General features: G+C 50.8%; 1 protein-coding gene across 7 annotated transcripts in view; it reads right to left on the bottom strand.

The window, feature by feature from the left end:
- DLGAP4 (DLG associated protein 4) overlaps nucleotides 1-20,881 on the bottom strand; it is a 200,682-nt gene that overhangs the window by 100,072 nt on the left and 79,729 nt on the right. The window contains exon 3 of one of the 7 annotated variants that reach the window (XM_043602446.1): nucleotides 209-356. The exons of the other annotated variants lie outside the window; for them this stretch is intronic. The gene's annotated coding sequence lies outside the window, so the exon portion shown is untranslated. The remainder of the gene's footprint in view (nucleotides 1-208; nucleotides 357-20,881) is intronic. 7 annotated transcript variants of the gene reach the window in all.

The raw sequence follows: 20,881 nt of genomic DNA on the forward strand, positions 1-20,881 counted from the left end.
CTAGAACTTGATCGCTGCACATGGTGTTGCCCGTGATGCTTACATGGGACTGGAGGGGATAGCAATGGGGTCTTACACTCTGCAGTCCCCAAAGAGCCTCTCTCAAGCCTATGAATTGTGGAATGTTCAGCACCAAACTTGTAGTATCTTTTCCATGCTTCTCATGCTGCACTTTGCTGGCTAGGCTCCAGCAGGGCCTGGGACTCACCCAAGGTCACACAGCAGGTGGAGGCTGCAAGGGGCTCAGGTCTCCTGACTCTGTGCTTGCGGTGCCCTAGCACCCCACTGCTCAGGCTGGAGAATCAGTAGTCAGGCCACGTTTGGCAGAGATGCTGGTCAACAGGAATGAGTTTTTGCTGATGAAAAAAAAGAAAAATACTGCCCTGGGATGATTGTGGGGGACAGCTGGCCACAGCCTCAGAGCGAGTTGCCCATCAGCCCCATGCATAGCTCCCCAGGTCACGCTGGATGACTATAGGGCTGGGAAGGGGACAGAGGCGAGGCTCATCCATCTTCTCCCTTTCCCATTCTAGTAAGATCTCGAAGGACCTCAATAATCCCCTTGGCTGCCATTCATTTTTTTTTTTTTTTTGGTCAGTACTTTAGCTTTATTAACTAGCTGTTAGCCCGTAACAATAACAACTGTTGTGGTGGCGCAGTAGAGAAGCTTTGCCTTGACTATCCAGTAGTGCTGAAGAGTCAGTTACCCATACAGTGACTCTATCCTGTTTTGAGAGCTCTGGTCTGCTAGGTATATCATGAGACGCAGCCTAAGCACTCCCCACCTAGCCACCTCCCTAACACAAACCTTAGTAAATGGTTTACTAACAGACTGCAATAAAGTGAGCCTCAAATCTCTATGTTCCCTATAGAAACTGGGAGCCCTCACCAAGAAAGCCCTGTAATTTACATGTTCATGGCTCCCCAAGGCAGGGATTCCTCAGTCCTAGCTGCACATTGGAATAACCTAGGGTGTTTGGCTGCCATTCAAAGCAATATTTGTTGTTGTGCTCATGGGGGCTGAGACCCTGGCTGACTCACTGTGTGGTCCCAGGCGGGTCACCTTCCCTTCCTTGGATTTCTCATTTGGAAAGTGGACATGATTATCCCAACTGTGTGGGGTCCCTGTGAGGGGATAAATGGGACTAGTTGAATGGAAGGGTGTTTGTCCACCAGGAAGTGCTAAGGGAGGAAGTGAGCAGGTGTTGGATTTCATCTGACTTGGGCTGGAATCCAGCTCCACCCCTTCCCAGGCATGTGACCTCGTGCAGGTTAGTAGGCTTCTCTTAGCTTCAGTTTCTTCACCTGAGAAGAATGGATGAGCTAAGTCACTTGCTATACAATGGATTATTAGTCAGCCATAAAAAAGAATGAGGTGCTGATGCATGGTACAGCCACTGTATGGTTCCTTTATAGGAAATGTCCAGAATAGGTAAAATAATAGGACAGAAAGTGGGTTAGTGGTTGCTGGGGGCTAGGAGGAGGGGGAGTGAGGAATGACTTAAGTAGGTACTAGATCATTGTTGGGGGTGATAAAAGAGTTCTAGAAAGAGACATTGGTGACAGCTGACAACATTGTGGATGTATTTAATGCCACCGAATTGTACATTTTTAAGTGGTTAGAATGGTCAATTTGGTTCAAATGTGTGTTTCCTACCACAACTAAAAAAATTAAGATAGTTAACTTGTAGGATATTTATAAGATTCAGCAGGAGTCTGTAGAGCACCTAGTAAAATTTCTGTGAGTGCTCTATAAAGAGGAGCTGTGGTTGTTACATGAATTCCCAAAAGCCTTTTAAGACCTTTCTGAAGCTTATTTGTCCAGTGCTTCCTATGTATACGTTAGCACTTTCTATTAATTGTCTTGTTGAATCCTCAAATCAGCCCTGTGAAGTGCATCCTCCCATTGGCCCCATTTTATAGAGGGAGAGTTGAGGCACTGAAGGAAGTGACTTGCTCAAGGTCACACAGGCAGGATTTGAACCCAGGCAGTTTGGCTCCAGAGTCTGTGCCTCCAGTCACCTCCCTGAGCTACTTCTTAGCTTTCAGGTAACAACGTCCCATCTGTCACCAACTCCCAGAACCCTGGGCTGCGGTCAGGGGACACAACCTCTAACTGCCTGCTCACCACCACCTTCCTAGGAGAGAACTATTAGGGGAAGGTTGTCCAGGGGACACACTACCATACTCTCTAGCCTCACAACTCTGAATGTGGGGCAGGCAGGCTCTGGAGGACACCTGCCCTGGCCTGTTTCATTCTGGCCCTCACTGAGGGACCATCCTGGAAGGTTGTGTTGGCAAACAGCAGAACAAAATGGTCAGAATGCCACCAGCACATTTAATTCAATTCCTCCAACATTTATGGGCCTGCTTTGTGACTCAGATGGTTCCAGCCCTTAAAGATCAGGCGGCCAAGTGCAGGAGGCAGAAATACACATAGCAATTAGAAAACACATAAAAATAAATTCCAGGAAATGCCAAAGACAGGGTGAGCAACCCAGTGAAAGGAAGGATCAATACTTGCTGGAGCACCAGGAAGGCTCCCTAGAGGAGGTGGCATTTTAGCAAGCTCTCTGAAGACAGGTTCAACAGATAAAGGTATAGGGAAGAACATTTCATAAAAGAGGAAGGCATCGACAAATCAAGGTCAGAGGTGAGAGCTGGGGCAGTGCTGGAAAAAATATCACGTTGTTCATGTGGCAAGGGTGGGCTTTGAGAGGGAGGGAGAAGCAGATGTCGGGGTTCAGATCATGGAGGGCTTTGGTGGACCCCAGGGACTCTAGATTTAAACTGTAGGCCACCTGCCATCGAAATAGAGCAGGGCCTCTGAGGCCACTAGCACCAGCAATCCCACTTCCAAAAATTATCCAGTAGCCTTGCCTTATGCCCGTGGGAAATGGGGGTGCAAAGAGTTCTTCCTGAAAGAAGATATTTTGAAATCTTGGAAGAAAAATAGTTTGTACTAGCAAAAGTCTGAAAACAACCCAAATGTCCAGGAGGAGACTGGATAAGCAAATTATGATCCAGTACACTATGGAATACTATGCAGCTATAAAAAAAAGATAAGGTTGCTCTAAGTACTGACATGAAAAGCTCTCCAAAATACACTGCTAAGTAAAAACAGCAGGGGGCAGAGCAGGGTTATGGTATCTGTCTCAGTTTGGGCTCTCTCAGAAGCAGACCAGTAGCCAAGGATTTGAGTCTTTTTGGGAGGTGATTCTAGGAAGCACGGGGAGGGAGCAGGAAGCTAAACAAGGCAATAAAGGGTGCATTCCTAAACTATAGGCAAGTGAGCTCCATCCCCCCCCCCCCCCCAGGAACCCTGTTTGACAGGAGAACACGCAGCTCAGTTTCCCTGCTGAGGGCCAACGGAGCTGGGGTGTGTGTATTCCTCTCCTCCTTCTGCACCTCTGAGGGCTGCCCTGGGGGCACTAACTCCCTGGCACTTCACCCTCCCCATGTGGACTGAAAGAAAGCCCTCAGCTGGAGAGCTACAGGTGTTTCCAGAAGCAAGCAGTCAGCACCAACCAGACAGTGAGGGGAGGTGGTAGGAGTGGGCCTCCACAGCATCTGCCATGGAATGTACCAATTGTCTGTCTGGTACCAATCTGCTTATCTGTGGAAGAGCACCCAGAACACCAGAAACAGGGTGGATGGAAGAAAGGGTGGGAGAGGAACTCTTTACTATGTTTTTTTTTTAGAATCAAAAACATAAGCCTTTTATTTTCAAATAATTTTGGATTATTCCAGGTTGCAAAGAGTACAGAATGTTCCCCATGTAACCTTCACCCAGTTTCACCTAATGTTAACATTTTATGTAACAATGGTACATTTGTTATAACTAAGAAATTAATGTTGGTACGTTACCATTAACTAAACTCCAGACTCTATTTGGAGTTCACCAATTCCATTAACATCCTTTCTCTGTTTCAGGATCCAATCCATGAAACTACATTGCATTTAGTCTTCAGAATTTTGATCCACGTGGATATATTATCTATTCTAAAAATCTATTAAAAATAATAAACTGCAGGTAGGAGTCATCAAAGGCTTCTGAGCAGGTGTGAGCTGGCCCGAGGTCACTGGATGCCAGCGGAGAGGTGAGCCTGGGCTGTGCAAGCAGCACACAGCTCCCTGGTGCTGGCTGGTCCCTTTTCCCCAAAAGACAAGGGAAGGATGAAGCCTGTAGCAGAGGCTGTGGGGGTACTGCCCATATCCCCTGGGCACTCACCTCTATCTGCAAGGCCACCTCCCACAAGCACCTGTGACTCTGTCCAAAGGAGAGCTCAGCCTATGCACAAGGCAAACAGGAAATATGGGGGAGCTGATGCCCCTAAAAGTAGCCCTCAACCCTTGACGGATGGGGAGCTGGTGCATAAATACCTGGCCTCCTTCCCCCTTGGGTGCTGGTAACCCTGAGTTGCATTCCACTCTGTCTCCCAGGGTCCCCAGTTGTGCACAGAAGTACCTGCCTAAATAATCCTTTACCCGTTCCCTTTCCTTCCCTTCCCCCCTCCCTAACAAGGCCTTCCTGGGATCACCTTCCAAAAGATCTCTCTGAAATCTCTGTCTCTGGGTCTTCAGGAAAACCCCAACCCCCCCCCCCAACCTGATCCCTAGACTGTCAGTGCTCAGACCCCTGCCTCACCCCACTTCCACCCCAGCAGCTTCCCACCTGGAAGCCACACACACAGGGCCCTCTGGGGCTCCCCGAATACAACAGCTTCAGGTGCCTATGACTTTGCACATGCCGTTCCCTCTGTGTGAAATGGCCTCTCTCCTTGGTTGCCTAGGGACTCCTGCTCATCCCAGCAGCCCAGCCCGAGCACCATCTCCTCTGTATTTCTCTGACCCTCGGGGGACACATAGTGAATTAGTCACCCCTCCAGCAAATCTGGAATCCTTTCTCCTGTGAGCATCTTGAGGGCAAAGATGCTCCTGAGTCTGATACACCTCACAGAGCCTGGTATACTGCAGGTGCTTACACAGCAGGCTGGTGAACAAACAAACGAACACACAAATGAATGAATGAAAGAATGCAGGAAGATGTGAACAACCATTTAGGACCATTTGAAAGGGAACACCACTCACTGAGGGCCTATTGCACTAGCCCCTTTAAGACGTGGTATCATTGACGCTCCCACACCTCTGAGTCTGAGTTATCAGTCATTCTGAATGAAAGATGAGGAAACTGAGGCTCAGAGGTGAGGGACTTGTCTGGTAAGTAGCGGGACTAGGATTCGAACGCAGGTCTATCAGATTCCTACAGGCTTTCCACTGTCACACGCGCACCCTACCTGACCACCCCCCCCCACCGGCCCAAACTGGAGCACAGAGCCTGGCTGGGCCCCTAACCTACAATATGAGCTCAGGCTGACCCCTGCTGCCTCTGAGCCTCAGTTTCCCCATCTGCACAATGTGGGGTTGGCTGGAATAGGAAGTCTTCAAGGTCTCTTACAGTTCACACAGTTTGGGATTCCAGGGTCTGCTAGCTGATTGCCCTAGGTAAAAGGGACCTAGTCCTGTTACCCTCTCTCTTAGGGATGGGAAACGGGGTCAGGCACAGTACGTGGTAATTTCAAAGCTTGTTCAAGGTCAAGAACCATCCATGATATCCAAACATCATTCTATGAGCCATGCTCCCCACTTTAAAGAGGAGAGTCAATGAGGGCTATCCCCCAGTTCCCCCCAACAGGTGCCCTGTCACCCCTTCCCAGTCCTGAGACCAAGACAAGCAGAACATCTGTGCCTTGTAGAGTAGAGGTGAATCATCTGGTGTGACTTCAAGGGTGAACACTTAACCTCCACCCAACCCTTTGCCAAGGCGAGGGGCTGAATGGAGGGACAAAGGGTAGAGCACCCCACTGTGTGGCCCCAGCTCCTAACAGCAACCTTCAGGAACTTCACAGTCTGAGCCAGTGGCCCCAGCCTCCCCGTGGATGTCAATAATTTGCTTTGGTCATTGCCTCAGCACCTTCAAGGAAGCATCCCTGGGCTCCACAAGCTGTTCCTCCCTTGAGCCCTTCTCCCAGGGACCAGCCTGGCACAGTTTCTGGGTCCCGTTTGAGTCTTGATGTCCCAGTATAGGTTTGCCAACTTTGGGGTGCCCTCACTCCACCCTCTCCCTCTCTCCCACACTTGACAGGTCACCAGGCAGTCCTAAGGACACCCTAATCCAGTCCTTGCCTCCCACCCCATATTCTCTGCACGAGTGGACCCCCATCAGCTCTGATCCAACGAGTCCCCAGTCCCCCCGCAGCCTCCCTGGCCCATCCACCATCATTATTAAAATAGCACATGCCCAGAATGTGTTAAAAAAAATAGCAAGTCTCCCTCCCACCTAGGCCCCCACCACGGGAATTTCTCCTGTGGTCTTCCAGAAATGGTCCATGCCTCCCTCGCATGTGTATACAATACTTACAATAACTAACACTCACGCAGCCTCACTATGTGTCAGACTCTGTTCCAAGCACTTTAAGCACAAACATTAACTCATTTCAACCTCCGGCAGCCCCATGACGTAGTTAACTACCATCGACACATCCACTTCACACATGAGGAGACTAAGGCGCCCACGATGAGCAAATTGCCCCAATGCCAGAGCTGGGATTTGAACCCAGGCCTTTCTAAGTCCAGAGTCCATGCTCTTAAACCACTCTAACATTCTTGACTCCAATAACCTCCTCCTTTACTAAAGAGCCTACCTTGGCTGCCTTGCTCCCCCAACTGTCAGAGCTCTTTGCAATCCTGCGCACCCCCCCACCCACTTCTGGGGCAGGATCTCCACCCCACACCAGTGTTTGCTCTTCCCAGGCTGCACTCCCTCTAGGCCATTGTTGGTGCCATTCCCTCTGCCTTGAATGCCCTTCTCCTCCCTGAGTCTGGAACAATGCCTGGCTCACACACCACCTGCTTCAGAGGCGCTTCCTGACCTGCGACTACCCCTCTGGCCTGTGACTCTGACGGCTGTCCCTTCCTCCAGGGAGCCCCTATGCCTTGCAAAGCCTGCTAGAGCACCTCTCTCGCTGTGTTGGAATGAGCTGTCAGTGTCCCCACTGGACTGGGAGCTCCCCACAAGTGGAGATGGCAGCTTACTCATTTTCGTGTTTGCTTCATTCATTCTTTCCTTCAACAAATATTTGTAAACACCTCCCATAAGCCAGGCCAGTGCTCACCAGCAGAGCTGTGTTGTGGGGGAGACCAACATAACACACAAAAACGCCATCTCTGCATGCCCATCCCTCTGCTCCCCTTACTCCACTCCACCCCCTCACACAGTCTCTCTATAGAAGCTTTCAGAAAAATCTCTCTGGAAGGGGAGATGGATGAAACAGAATCCATCTTTTCAGAAGCGCAGGGATACAGCAATTGCAGCCCACCAGCCCCGAGACACTGCCTTTGCCACATCAGAGGTGGCCTGGTGCCTAGAGATGGTGCCTTCTGGGGGAACATCTTGCAGCCTACCTTGGTGCCCCTTGAGGACTCTGGGGTGACCACGGGCCTCACTGTCCCCTCTTGCACGCCCGGCTCCTGACTTCACTGCTTGGGACTACTGACCCTGGGCTCACTCTACACAGACCTGTAGGCACTCCTACAGTTTGGATCACCAAATCCAACCCCCATTATACATGCAGGAAAACTGAGGCTTGGAGGGGCCATATGATGCTTGAACAGGACCATTTAGGTTTTATAGTCCAATCTTGTCATAGCCAGCCTCCCAGCTGGCCCTCAAAGAGTTTCATCTCTTGGTACTGATACCCACCAAGCTAGTCCCCTCCCATACTGACTAGAGCTGACCTGAGTAATCAATAGGACATTGTGGAAATGACAGTATGTGACTTCCAGAGCTGGGTTATAAAAGACACTGCCATTTCCATTTTGCTCTCTTGGATCTCTTGCTCTGAGGGAAGCCAGCTGCCATATTGGAAAGGTCCTCAAGCAGCCCCATAGAGTGGACCATGTGGCAAGGAGCTGACGTCTCCTATCAACAGCCCTGTGGGTGAACTGCAAATCCTCCAGCCCCAGTTGAGCCTTCAGATGACTGAGGCCTTAGCAGAATCATGACTGCAACCTCATGAGGGATCCCTGAGCCACAACCACCCAGCTACGCTGTTCCCACATTTTCTGACCCACAGAAACCATGTGATGATAAATGTTTATTGTTGTTTTAGGCTACTACATTTTGGGGTACTTTGTTATGTAGCAATAGATAACCAACACAAATCTGCTTTGGAAACACGTTAACTTTGGCTTGCATGCTTCCAGAGGTGGGCAGCTCACTGCTTAACAAACCCATCTTCTCCATCACTGAAGAGTTCAGACTATCAGCCTCTCTGGGTTTTCCTCCTTGGCTGCAGCTTTGCCTCCTGGGATTACAGAATATACAAACCCCCTCTGCCCTGGGCTGGCCATATAGGGACTGACTCCCCTCTGGCCTCTTCCTTGCCAGCTGTATAGCCCTGAGCACAGCCACCCCACTCTCTGGACTCCTTTCTCAGAGGATGAGGCTCCAAGGTTCCTACCGACTCTGCTCTCTCTTCAAGCCATGGTCCAGATTACCACACACCCGAGTGGCCAAGAGGAAGTAATACCTCCTACAGAATCTGGCAGACCCAGGTTTGAATCCCGGTTCCTTCATGTGTGTGACCTTGAGTAAATTGCTTCTCCTCTCTGAGCCAGTATAACATATGGGTAGTAACAGAGGGTCACTGGGAGGAGTAAATGGGTTAATGTAATAATGGTGACAGCACAGTAACAGCAACCATTTCATTCACTTGGTGCATGTAATCCACCAGACATGTGACATACACTAGCTCATTTAACAGTCCTGCAGGGGAAGCCAGGTTATGCCTCATGAGGACACGGCCCAGAGAAATGAACTGACCTGCCCAGCTGGTAGGTGGTGGAGCTAAGATTTGAACACCAAGTGACAGCACCTGGGTCAAGAGATATCCTAGAGGAGGGGCAGTTCCTTTCTGCCAGCCTGTTCTCATCAGCAGAGCTCCAGCAGGGAACCTGGACTTGGTACTTTCCCACTGGGGTGACGTGTTGTCTTCCTGGCCCCGCTCATTTGCAGTTGTGAACAGTTTCACAGTTCGTCTGTTGAACACAAATGTATCGTGAACCCGACAACCTGCTCAGGCCTGCCACCGTCTCCAGCTTCCTCCACACCTCTCCACCCGTTGCTCACTGAGCTCCAGCCACACTGGTTTTCCTGATCCTCAAACTCCCCAAGTACTGTCCTACCTTTGAGACTTTTCACTTTCTGAGCCTCTGTTGGGAATACTTTTCCCAATTCAGACCTAGGCTTCTGGGAGGTCTGCCCTGATGCTTCAGAAAAACAGGTACGGGGGCGCCTGGGTGGCGCAGTCGGTTAAGCTCCGACTTCAGCCAGGTCACGATCTCGCGGTTCGTGAGTTCGAGCCCCGCGTCAGGCTCTGGGCTGATGGCTCAGAGCCTGGAGCCTGTTTCCGATTCTGTGTCTCCCTCTCTCTCTGCCCCTCCCCCACTCATGCTGTGTCTCTCTCTGTCTCAAAAATAAATAAACGTTAAAAAAAATTTTTTTTTAAAAAGAAAAACAGGTACGGAGGCACTTGGGTGGCTCAGTTGGTTAAGAGTCTGACTTCACCTCAGGTCTCACAGTGTGAATTTGAGCCCAATGTTGGGCTCTGTCCTGGCAGTTCAGAGCCTGGAGCCTGCTTTGGATTCTGTGTCTCTCTCTCTCTCTGCCCCTCCCCAGTTCGCACTCTGTCTCTCACTCTCTCAAAAATAAATAAACATTAAAAAATTAAAAAAATAAAAGCCAGGTACCTCCTGTTTTTCTCCAACACAGCAGACTGCATCCTTTGCAAAACTCATCTCTGGCAAAAGTGGTCTTTTGCTTATGAGTTGATTTCTGCCCCTTCCTCCCAGATCACCAGCCCTGCCAGGGTGGGGATTGGCTTGTCTTGTTCACAGCTGCGTCAGTGGCTATTTGTCAGATGAATGAACAGTAGCTTCCGGTGTGCCCAGCACCTTGCTCATCACTGTGGGGGAAGGAGACGCCCAGGATGGGGGTTGTCGCAAACCCATTTTGCAAGTGAGGCCATGAAATTGTCAAGAAGGAAAAGTGACCTGTTCGAGGTCACACGAGGGCTAAAGCAGCACAGTCTCTCTGCTCAGAAACCCCTCCTTGGCCAGGATTGTCTGGACCCACCAGGGAGACGGCTGGATCCTGCTTGATATTCTGCCTGGCACTGCTTGGAACGGAATAAAATATTTATCTGTGGCTGGAGGTTTGCAGAGGACATTTGAGATGGATCGCGTTTTCATGTGCCTATGAAATCTAATTGGATTCATTGTAGGATATTTGGTTTCTTGGAACAGACACATCATTTTCCCAGGGAACGGAAGCCTCTGCCACCCAGGACGGCGCGGGAACTGATTTGGCTTGACGCTGCCTGATTGGCTGGGCCCAGTTTGGGTCTCTGGTTGCTCTCGGGGCAGGTGGCAGAAGGAGCTGTGTCTCACCTCTCTGTGGGGTGGCCTGATTTCATCGGAGGTTCCCAGCCAGAGATGGCCAGCTCTTCAGACAAAGGAAGGAATTCCTCAAGAAGATCTAACAGCAGTCCCCCACCCCCCACCTAGTGCCCTATGACACACACCTGCCTAGCCTCCAAATCACCACGCCCCTCTGCACCATCTTTTTGACCCCCTTTGCTGCAGCCAACCCCTCCTGTCCCCACCATTCCTCTGCCCCAGGCACTTTGCTGGTCTCTTGCCTCCATGTTCCCTCAACTCCAAAGTGAGACATATCCTCAGGTAGAAGCTTCCAGTTCTGCCTCCCACTTGCCATAGGAACAAGGGCAAGCCTCTCCCCTCCCTGGACCTCAGTTTCCCCTGAATGGAGGGCGTTGGGCTACAGAAGTAGTGCTCAGCCCCATCCAAACATATCAGACCCCAAGTCTCATTTTTATAGCAAATGCTTGGTAACGTCCCCCTTTACTATCCTGAAATGACATTCATAGATCACATGAGCTATCTCACACATAATTTAAAAACTACAATGCCCTAACTGAAATATAAAAGAGAGGTGAAAGGAAAGGAATTTATGAGCTAGCACATCATAAATCACGAATGCTGGGACACTACTCCACCATCACGAAGGAATCAGATGCTGGCACCTACACGCAGAATCGGTGACAGTTCTGAATGCAGACAGAGAAAGATGTGCTGTTGAATCAGCTACTCAAATCCTGCAGGCACCACGAGCTGGAGGGGGTGTGATTTTTCTAAAATGGTGACCAATTCTTGGTAAAGTTCTGAACAAACCGGCAAAGTGTATCTTTCCCTTGGCATACGTAATAGTTTTACATTCCTGGAGATATTGAAAGAGCACAGAAAATACTTTATGCATGTAAATGAAATACAGTGAGGGGACAGGCTCAGGGAATTTGAAACATTTTGTTTTGTTTTGTTTTGTTTTGTTTGGCCTCCTGGAATAGCCAGCGGGACATTTGAGAGTCGTGTGGGATGCAGGTGGGACAATTCTGCATTGTGAGGGGCTGGCCAGAGCCCCAGTCCTCTGTCCTCTAAATGCTAGTAGTGCCTGCCCAACCCCTGTGGTAACAAACTGAGGGGGCAGCGCTGTCTCTATGAGAGCCTCTGGACTAGAGCCTGAACGGCAGATAAAGAGCTTGCCGCCAGTGCTGTTTCCTGTACCTGTGGCAGACATGGCTAATCGAAAGCTCACTTCCTCATTGAATGGAGGAATGGATGAAGTCTGGAATCCTCAAACTGGCATTCTATGCAACCCTCTGGAATTGACTCATAAGCTGAAACTTGGCTCAGCATCAAAACTCATTCAACTCTTACAAATATTTATTGAATCTGACAGAGCTGAATGAAGGATCTGCAAGGTTATTTTCAGCTTCAGGCTCAGGATTCCCTGTCCCTCCCCAGCTCCAAGCCCACCCAGGGCTCCCCACTGCTGACAGAAGGCAGCCCTGCTCCCTTGGCCTGACATTCTGAGCCCTCCCTGATAGCAATGACACACGTATGCAGAACACTTCAGAGACTGCAAAGCGTGCACGATCTTATTTGATCCCTACATGGCTCTGTGAGGCAGGCAGAGGAGGGGGTGTCAGGCCCATTGCACAGACAAGGAAGCCAAGCCTCTTTGAGCAGAAGTGTCTTGCCCAAGGTCAGAGAGTTGGGAAGTAGTTAGCAATGGAACCCAGTTCTCCTGAGAATAAAACCCTCATCTTGTCGAGCCTGTGCTTTTCAGTCCCATCCTGTTTCAGGTAATCCAAGCCCAGACACATGTCATTCCCCAACAACCTTCTAACATACCTAGGAAAGAGCAGTGTAGTGGCTCAGAGCATGAGAGCTAGAGTTGGACTGCATATGGCTGGCTTCAAATCTTGGCTCCACCACTTGGAGCTGTGTGACCTGAGCTGTATAACCTCTCTGGCTTCTGTTTTCTCATCTGTAAAATGGAAATGATAATGGTATCTATCTCACGGGGCTGTTGAGTCGATCCATGTAGCACAGGGCAAACATTTAAGAGCTCAACAGATATTAGCTGGAATCAGAATTATTAACCTGACAGTTCCCACCACCTGACTTGCCCTTGTATGGCTATGTTAGTTGAAATTGGTCTCATCCCACCAGCCTAGGATCAATATATACTCCAACAAACATCACTCCCTGACCCTGCCACCTCAACAAGATTCATCTTACCTTCCCTGGATTCCTAGCAAGTTCTCTCAGTGAGTCCATTTCTTTCTGCCAATTACTCCCTCCCTGCACATCTTTGCCCATTCCCTCTCAGTGGAATGCTCTTTCTGCATTGCCTACAAGGCTACCACTTATATCTTTAAACAGCACCTCCTCCAGGAAGCCTTCCCTGAGACAAACAGGCTGGGCCTGGAGTTCCCTCTTGGCTCACACCAGAATTAACGCTGACCGTTAGGGATACATAGAAAATCCGGACTCCAATAATTAGAAAATATATGTTCTTTTCAAACACGTATGCAACATTTATAAAAACCGATCATGTGTTAGGTCATGTTAGACAGCCCATTAGTCTCAACAAATAAAAAAGAAATAGTATCATATGTACGTTTGAAATTTTTTATTTATTTATTTTGAGAGCGACAGTATGTGAGCAGGGGAGGGGCAGAGAGATGGAGGGAGAGAGAGAATCGCAAGCAGGCTCCGTGCTGTCAGCACAGAGCCCAATGTGGGACTTGAACTCGCAAACCACGAGATCATGACCTGAACCAAAATCAAGAGTCAGACACTTAACTGAGCCACCCAGGCACCCTCATCATATGTACATTTTTTTTTAATGTTTATTTTTGGGAGAGAAAAAGAGACAGACCCTAGCAGGGGAGAGGCAAGAGAGAAGGAGAAGCAGAATCTGAAACGGGCTCCAGGCTCCGAGCTGTCAGCACACAGCCTGATGTGGGGCTCAAACTCATGAATCACGAGATCATAACCTGAGCCAAAGTCAGACGCTCAACCGACTGAGCCACCCAGGCGCCCCACACATGTACATTTGTTAAAACCACAAAGCAATAACAAAAGATAGCTGAAGTCATCCATATGTTTGAAAATTTAAAAATACATACTTCTAAATAACTCATGGGCTGAGGAAGAAACCAAAAGGGAAATAAGAAAATATTTAGAACTGAATGATAATGAAAATATAATATACCAACATTTGTACCTAGAGAGACAGATATAACCTTAAGTACTTATATTAGAAAACTAAACTAAAAAATAGTATGATAAGTACACGACTTAAGAAATTAGAGAAAGGGGTGCCTGGGTGGCTCAAGTCAGTTAAGCGTCTGACTTTGGCTCAGGCCATGATCTCACAGTTCATGAATTTGAGCCCCGTATTGGGCTCTGTGCTGACAGTTCAGAGCCTGGAACCTGCTTCAGATTCTGTCTCCCTCTCTCTCTGCCCCTCCCCCACTCACGCTGTCTCTCTCTCTCTCTCTCTCTCTCTCTCTCTCTCAAAAATAAATAACACACACGCACACACAAAAAGAAATTAGAAAAAGAACACCAGAATAAATCCGGGGTGGAATGCTTGCCGACTTCTACATCTGCCTCTCTGATGGCATTGCACGGGGGTGTCCCTGGGTCCCCAAAATAGACTGGCCCAGGGCTCAGGGTGCTGGAGGGTTGTATTGTCAGTTGAATGCTGTGGGTACAGAGTTTTGGTTTCTTGCTATTGCATTTTCTGTGTTGGTGTTTCTCGGGTTGGGTGCCCAGACCACCTGTATCAGATCTCTTGGGCCCACCTGAGTCTAAATAGGATGAAACCCCAGAACCTACATTTTCTAACAAGCTCTTAAGCAATCCCGTACGCACAGAACTTGAGCCTCAAGGTGAAGGAGAGCAGGGAAGCCCTAGGGAAAGGTCAGGTGTGTCTGTCACCCTTCCCTTAGGGACTCTCCTCACCACTGATGTTTTCATAACCTGCTCCATTCCACTTTAGAGAAATCACATCCCAAGTCCAAGCCTCAGTTTACTTGCCTGAAATATGGGAATAAATATGGGTTATTCCTCAGTACCTCTAGAGCCCCAGGATTTTTCTTTCTGGCAATTCCTCTCTAGGGCAAAGGTCAATTTCCTATTACAGGGGGTGTCATTGCTGGTGAGTTTTTCCTCAAAGGGCCCAGCTCGCAAAGGCCACATCCTCCTTCCTCTGAATCATTTGAATACAACAGCTCTGGGATGGCAGCACTTTTAGGATCCCTGTTTTACAGATGAAGAAACTGAGGATGATGAAGGCTGCCTCTGGGATGCCAAGTCCTCAACAGGCCCCTGGGATTATCACAGAAGGAGGTCAAACCTCCTCATCCCTATCCCTCGTGGGATAGGGTTCTGGTGTGTGTGTGTGTGTGTGTGTGTGTGTGCTGGGAGAGGGGCCTAGGGCTGGGAGATCCCTGGCCCCATGCTCTCTGGTCATTCTCTTAGACTTGGGAATGTTACACCTGGAAGAGGTCTTGAGATGGCTGAGTGACCGCACTCACTGCATTCCCAGGTTGCTGAGGGCAGACGTCAGCCCAGGCTCACCCAGCAAGGAGCAGGTCTACCTGGGACTGGAACTTGGGCCTCCAGCCTCTGTCGCCTGGCCTCTCTCCTTGGCACAGTAGACCGGAGTGTCCGCTGCCGTACAATTTGAATGGGGCTTCCATGACTACCGTGTTTGCAGGTGGTGGCCATGGCACTGGTGGCAAACGCTGGGCTGGAAGGCTGGGACTGGGCAGGCCTGGTCTCTAACCCTATCGGCCCGCCCAGTCTCGGGGACGCCTGGCACCTCCAAAGCCTCATACTCTCCTCCAGAAAGTGGGAATAATACTACTTGCGCCTATCGCATGGAACTTATTGTGAGGGTCCCAAGCGATAAGATGTGCGCAGGTGCTGAGCTCCTGCTGTGCCACAGGGTTAAGGATGGTGGCAGGAACTGAGCCACATTACCAACCCCTGAGGGCCAGGCTCTGGGCTGGGTGTGTTAGGTACACTCACTTAATAAGTGAGTTTTTGCTCACTTTTGCTAAGTACCCACTATGTGCCAGGCAATCGAGGCATTTGCTAAGTACCCACTATAAGACATTTGCTAAGTACCCACTATGTGCCAGACAATCGAGGCTCTGGATATAGCAGCAAAGACTAAGTTCCTGCCCCCATAGAGCTTACATTCTGGGGGGAGACAGACAACAGACAGATGTATATGATGTAACCTCAGGCAGCAATACCTTCTTGGAAGCAGATTAGAGCACGTGAAAAGATGGGTGATGAGTGGTCAGGAAAGGCTTTCTGGAAAGGCAGTATTTGGGCAGAAGTAAGGGGGGAGCCCTGGGGATACGTGAGGAAAGGACGCTCCAGGTAGAGGAACAGCAGGTGCAAAAGTGAGGGTGCAGCTGGTGTGAGAGTTTCTGAGCGTGTCAGAGTGTGAAAACATGTGTCCAAGTGTAAGTATGTTGGAGCAAGCACGTTGGTGTGTGTGTGTCCGAGTGTGTCCGAGCAAGTGGAGTGTGTCAGCGTGTCAGAGTGACAGTGTGAGTGTGTCAGTGTGTATTGGGTGGGCACCTTAGCCAAGGGGTCCTGTGTGGCTGCAGCAGAGGGAGTGGGGGAGATTGTGTGAGTGTGTGGAGTGTGTCAGTGTATGTGGCTGAGTGTGTGTCAGTGTGCGTGTCAGAGTGTGAGAGCATGTCAATGTGTGTGACAGTGTGAGTTGTGAGTGTGCCAGTATGCATTGGGTGAGGGGCTTCATCGGGGGGCCCCTGCGTGGCTGGAGCAGAAGGAGTGAGGAGGGGAAGTGTGTCAGAGGAGGGGCAGCGGAGGGTCCACAGGCCATAGTAAAGACGATCCCCCGAGTGGGCCGTGCTCATCCTCAGGCAGCACAACCAGGGCGGAGGAACCGGGTTCCAACTCAGGCGGTTGCATCCGCGCCTGCTGGTTCCACGCGGCCTTGGCGAGCATTGCTGGAACCTGGAGCTGATCCTGAATGAGAGGAGTGTCTGCGGAAAGGCCCCTGAACCCCAGGCTTTCAGAAGCCAGAGTCCCGCGGATGTGGGAGGCGAGGTGGGTCAAATCTGGGTCACGGAGAAGCCGGGAGGGGAGCCGGAAAGGGTGGCAGAGGCAAACCATGTGGGGCTGGGGCGGGTGCGGGCGGCCTCTCCATGGAGACAGCACTTGGAAGCACCGCTGGAATTACTCACAGAGGCCCGTGTGCACACGTGCGTGCACCTAGGGCCACGTGCACAGGCACGCACCACAGGGCCCACGCAATCCTTGCTCCGCTCAGAAGTCACTTAATGGTTGACGTCACACCCCGGAGGAGATGGGAGCCATGGAGTCTGCCTCGGGAGGAGGGTGGGGGCAGGCTTCCAGGAAGACCGGCAGGGCCAGGACTCCTCTGTACCCCCTGCAGCCTCACACCCCCACAGGGCAAAGGTACAGAGCAGCACCCCCCAACCAGAGTTCCTGCAGCCCAATTCTGCATTAGGCCCCGTGGAAACCATGAGAAATGTGGCCCCTGACCTGAGGAAAGAGATCATAAACAAAACCACCCAGAGGGATGAAAGCGGCAGCAGAGACCAGAGCTCCTCAGGAGATGGGGTAGGTGGGTCAAGGAGATCATTTAAGGAAAGAAAGGCAAAGCTTTCTAGAGAAAGTGAGGTTTACTCTGAGGTCTGAAGGATAAGTAGGAATTGACAGGATGAGGGGTGTGTGTGTGTGTGTGTGTGTGTGTGTGTTTCAGGCAGAGGAGTGTGTGCAAAGACCCTGAGATTCACAGGTTCAGGGAAATAGAAAAGGCCAGTATGGCATGCAGGATGAAGGTGAGCCACCAAAGTCAATCTTCCCTGTGTGTACAGTAGGGCCCAGGGCCAAGACTGTGGACTGGTGAGGAGAGGGGTCCCTGTGTCTCCTCCCCAGCCGCCTTGGGGCTGGCCAAGAGACAGGCTAGGGTTGGAATGCACTCATTCCCTGTGTGATTTTCCTTCTCTGGTCTTGGTTCTTCATCTGAATGGAGACCCCAACTCATGCCTAATTTCAAGATCACGTATGTAAAGTGCCACAGAAGGTACGGCACATAGTAGCTACTCTCACTTTGCTCACTAGCTCCTTTAAGGGGCTGGGGGCCCAACTCCAGGCTGGGACTGGGAAAAGCTCCACACAACAGCTAGCCCACCCAGACCTGCCCCACCAGTCACAACAAGGTGGGCTCCCTCTCCAGTGCTCTCCAGGGGCCCCGCCTTTGGAGACCTTGGGGGAAACAAGTCCGGAAATCCAAGCCAGCCCTGCCCTCCCCAGCTCACCAAGAGGCGCTAGACTTCCAGTTCATCACAGCATCCCCCACATATATAGCACTTCACACTTCAACAGCCCCTTTCTCTGCTGTCAGCATCCACTGGTGGACAGTATCAGTGTCATTATTTAACAGAAGAGGAAACTCAGTGAAGAGGACACCTGCCCAGACACAGGTAGGTGAGTGGAGGGGAGGGATCAGCATTCTAACTTAGGCCTCTCTGACTCCTAGGCCCCGGGGGCACTTGCAGGCCTCTTCAGGCTCCTGGCTAGGCTACTGGTTCCTCCATTCAACCCCCTCTCCCTGGTGCACCTCATTCCCTCCCTCATTCTGCCTCGACAACCCCCAGCTCTCCACTCCTACCCCAACCTTGCCCCTGAGTTCTTGACCAAAACCAAATTCCTCACGGAGGCCACATGCTCCTTCCTAACCCCCTTCCTCACTTTCACAACCCTTAGCCCACTTGGCCTCCTTTTCCTTCATGGGATAGGGGAACTCCTTCTTGCCTCAGGGCCTTTGCACTTGGGGGTTCTCTCTACCAGGAGTGCTCTGCCCCACATCTTCATGTGGTTGCTCCCTCTGTCAGCCCAAATATTACCTCTTCAGAGAGGCCTCCCTGACTTCTCTCCCCATCTAGAACATGCCCCTCCTTCACTCTCATGTCACTCACATTTTCTTCAGAAAATAAATTTTGTTTTCTGTCTCTTCCTCTAGATTGTGAATCCCATGAAAGCTGGGGCTGGGTCCTGTCCATCCTGGGACTTGATACAGTGCCTAAAACACAGGTAGTATTTAATAAATGTATGTTGAGTGGAAGAATGCATAAATGAATGAGTGAATGAATGGCCAGTAACCCTGAGGATCCATCACCTCCTGGCCACCTCCCCTTCATGTCAAACAGGCACCCAAGACTCAACACATTTGAATTCTGGATCCCCTCTGGAAGACCTGCTCCTTCTATGTCCACATCCTAGTAGCCACCCAGGCACCTGGGTTGGATGCTGAGGTCCCCCTGCTCCTCCTCTCTTGCTTCAACAGCCCCCATCCCCTTCTAGCCCAGGGGCCAGTCAGTTCTGGCAATTCCACCTCTGAGTCAACTCTCAAATCTGCCCCTTTCTTTCCATCCCTGCTGCGTCAGTCTGGACCCGGCCACCATCATCTATCAGGAGGGTCAGACCAGCCCTCCACGTCATCTGACCATGCCTCTTAACACCTCACTGCCTCCACTGTGACCATAGGCTGCAACCCAAACTCCATAGCCCAATAACAAGGGTCTTTTGTGACAAGACTAAGGCTTCTGTGGCCTTAACTGCCACTACATACCCAGGCTTCTGCCACCATGATAGCCTGTCGGCGTTAAGCCTCCAGACCTCTATTTGGTAGTTCCCACTGCCAAGAGAGCCTTCCCTCTCTGTCTGTCTGTCTGTCTGATCACATCTCAGTTTTGCACTGCCTTCTGAGAGCCATGCCCCTGCTCAGGCATGGGCTGCTTCCCTCTTTTCTGGGCAAGTGTCTATTCCTGCCGAGGCCCTGCTACCTAAGCCTGCATCGCCTAACCCAGTCATTTATCAGGTTCCAAACACATGTCAGGCCTTGTCCTAGGAGCCTCGCATGCATCACCTCATATCATCTGCATGACAACCTGTTTTACAGATGAGGTCACAGAGGTTCAGTGACCTGCCCAAGGTCACATAAGTAACAAGTGGACTTAAGATTAGAACCCGCGCAGGTCCATCTGGCTCTAAAAGTGGATTGTGAACTCCTTGACAGCAGGGAACATGTCAGGCTTTCTTCTCCTGGGTCTTCAGAGCCCAGTGCACACAGCTGGGATCAACAATAAATATTCCCAGAGGAAGCATCTGGGTGAGAGGGCAGAACTTATAGGGAGAAAGATTTTGGTACAATCTAAGAAAAATCCCAGTGGCGCAAGGAGCTGCCTAAGATAGGGTTAAGCTGAATGCAAGCAGAGGCCCCAGGAATGCTGGCAGAATGTGAGAAGGGGGTTCTGCCCTGGGCAGGGGTGGCCTGGAAGACCCCTGGGGTCCCTGATTTATTTTTTTTTCAATGTTTATTTATTTTTGGGACAGAGAGAGACAGAGCATGAACGGGGGAGGGGCAGAGAGAGAGGGAGACACAGAATCAGAAACAGGCTCCAGGCTCTGAGCCATCAGCCCAGAGCCTGACACGGGGCTCGAACTCACGGACTGCGAGATCGTGACCTGGCTGAAGTCGGACGCCCAACCGACTGCGCCACCCAGGCGCCCCTGGGGTCCCTGATTTATTGGTGAAGGTGGTGTTGGTACTGAGACTGCTCAGAGACACAACCCCAAGCCACTCCCTGCCTATCTCCCAGCCCTGACACCCACCACGTGAAGTCAGATGTCAGGAGCCTCTGCATCTCCTCGAAAGGGCAGCCTTAAGCTCCCACCCTTCCAGACTGATCTGTATTTTAACCAAGATTTCCAGAGACACCCCAAATTCTGCACCTTGAGGCAGGCTGTGGGAAAGTGAGAGTGGGTCCTGCCCACTTGCTCACATGCACTGGTTGTGGTGGGATGGTGCTAACACTGAGCAGCTCCTCTCTGCCAGGCCCTGTGCTGAGCACTCTGCCCCTCACTGACTCCCACACCCCATTCCGAACACTCGGGGGCCACTGTTCCCATTTGCCAGACAGAGAGACTGGCGCTTAGAGCAGGGTAGTTGCTGCCGGCCTCCAGCACCTGGCCCCTTCCACTCGGCCAGGGTTGGTGGCTGCCGGGAACAGTGTTCTGGGTTGGGTGAAGTGCAGGAGGCTGTAACTGCAGGCGGATTGTGATGAGGGCCCTCAGCAGTGGACATGGTTTGAAGTTTTGGGGGCCTTGGAGGCTAAATAGATCTGCTCTGGCCCTGGTCCCTGGGGCTGGCTTTATCATGAAGGACACAAGTTTTATAAATATCTCAGCCCTCACTTGGATCACATGGCACGGGGAATTAGGAGGCAAATTAGGAGGAGGGGGAGGGAGGGTTTCAGCTGTGCTGGCAGCCTGCTTGGGAATGCAGAGCTCATGGTCAGAGTGGATGGGATTAAAT

This window comes from Prionailurus bengalensis, chromosome A3 (genome assembly GCF_016509475.1).
Source record: "Prionailurus bengalensis isolate Pbe53 chromosome A3, Fcat_Pben_1.1_paternal_pri, whole genome shotgun sequence".
NCBI lineage: Eukaryota > Metazoa > Chordata > Mammalia > Carnivora > Felidae > Prionailurus > Prionailurus bengalensis.